General features: G+C 39.0%; 1 pseudogene; it reads right to left on the bottom strand.

Moving 5' to 3' along the window:
- Positions 1 to 1,563, bottom strand: part of LOC102875450 — a 63,734-nt pseudogene extending 62,171 nt beyond the window's left edge.
- Between the last annotated feature and the right edge of the window lie 560 nt (positions 1,564 to 2,123).

The following is a 2,123-nucleotide window of genomic DNA, read 5'->3' on the forward strand; positions in this document are numbered from 1 at the left end:
GAAATATTAGCAATATCATAATATCCAATCCAGAGATACATGTTCCAATGCAGTTCCTATTTTCCATAAATGGTTTTGATAAGAAAAATATTGTAAATGTGGATACAGTTCCACTATTCCTCCTTCATGCCACGATATAGTGTTATTAGCGTGAGCAGTTATAAATCCATTGCCATCCTTACTCTAACTTAATTTTTTAAAATTTAAATTTATTATTAATTTCAGTAAAAGTTTACAGAGGCTTTGGATTTCCATTCATTCATTGTTGCACATTTCTCCCCTTCCAAGCCTTCCCCCTCCCTCCTCTCTTGGAAAAGGAAAATTCTCTCATTGTTTTACAAATCCTCCCGCATGTCCACTCTACCATGTAGCCATTGCTCTAGAGTCCTGTCATGACAGAAATACTGGAGGGGAGGGGTGGGCAGGGAGAAAACTGCAATAATGAATGAATGGAAAAAAAAACAAATTTTTAAAAAAATAGATTTTACTTAAGAAGATGGAGCTTGTTTTTGATAAATGTCATGGCTATAAGGGTATAAATAGGGGTATAACCATGCATCTTTTTACCTTCTGCACAATGGTAAACTTTATTGTTAATTTCTAGTCTATGGTACAAAATAGAGGTTGGCAAACTTTCTTTTAGCTGTTAGTTTTCTGGATTCTCATGCTATTTGTCCAAGATGACACCGAATACTGAAAAGTGATAAAAAGGAGAACAGAACTTAGTATTTTAAAAGGAAAAGGTTTCTCCAGTCCAGATCTTTGGTAAAAATAACAACTATAAAAATCTGATGGCCCATATCACAATGATAGAGCACATGTTACAATTAGAAGGATGTGTGATGTTCCTTTTGACCTTGTAAATGAAAGGATAAATGTCTTGGGAAACTGCAATGTTCTCTCATTTCTCTTAAAGATATGTGTACCACTAGTTCTCCCTTTGAGCAAGTTCTTGGGAGAAAGGAGAGAGCGGGCCTTGGTTATCACTTTCACTCCCCTTTTGTCCCTCTCCCTCTGCAACTTGTCTTCTCCCTTCTTCCTTTGGGACTTATCCCAAAGTGAGTCTCACTTCTGGTTTTGGGCACTGAGAACATCTTCAACGTTGGTTGTTTCAGAAGAGAGACTTGTCAGAACCAGTGTTTATTGTGGAAGCACCTGGATCATTCTTTTCATCTGCTTCATGCTCTTCATCTGTGACACTGGCATACCGGGCCAGGAGGGCAGCTTTTCTCTGCTTCTCCTCTTCCGACACCACCCTGGGCTTCATCACAATCTGTGCCTGCTTCTCAATTAAGGTAGCACTCACTTGTACCTCATCATCTTTTTTTCACTTTGGTGACAATGTTCTGGGTTTCTAACCATCATTCTATACTCTCTTGGCAGATATTACGTAAGGAGTCTTCTTCCAGGAAAGTTGAGAGGATCCCCTGCAGAGCATCCAGTTTCTCATCTTCCTCTTCCTCTTGTAGAACACCAAGAATGTAAGTGCCATGCATAGCTCGGTCCATTTCCAGCATCCCATCTGTCCAGCCACACCCTAAAGCCACTGCCCCCTACCCTCATAGCCTTCTGCCAAGGACGCCATGGCTACTTCACTGGGGTGACCCTCTTGAGGCCTCACTGAGTGATTTTTAGAAGTAGATCACAAGGTTATTTTTTTTTCCCTAGCCTAGCCTAATAGAGAAAATCTAATCAAATAAAGTTCACATTATAGCAACATACAAACTTCTACTGGCAGATGGTTGGTGGTTGCACATGGGAAAAATTGTCTGGGAACTTAACCTAGTTCTCTCACATGAATGTGAGAATTTTACTACCAGACAGTGATTGGCTCTGTTTGGGCACATTACAACGTTTCATTTCATTTCATATGGAAAAGAGTTTTCATGTGGATGTAAACTCAACATGTGCCAGAGGCTCTTCAGGACTCTAGTACATTTTGCCAGCCTCCCAACAAACTTTATAAAACTGCAAAATGTTGTTTTTTATGTCCATGTCCTATCTGTGGTGGATATTTTTCTCTTCCTGATTTTTCTGTAGAGATTTTAGAAACAAAAATTCTTTTCCTTCCCAGAAAATGCAGAACATTTGGTGATTTATTTTTTTTCTTTTTTTATAGTCTC

Source organism: Elephantulus edwardii, unplaced genomic scaffold (genome assembly GCF_000299155.1).
Source record: "Elephantulus edwardii isolate Elephantulus edwardi_28Jun2011 unplaced genomic scaffold, EleEdw1.0 scaffold00009, whole genome shotgun sequence".
In the NCBI taxonomy this organism is placed as follows: Eukaryota; Metazoa; Chordata; class Mammalia; order Macroscelidea; family Macroscelididae; genus Elephantulus; species Elephantulus edwardii.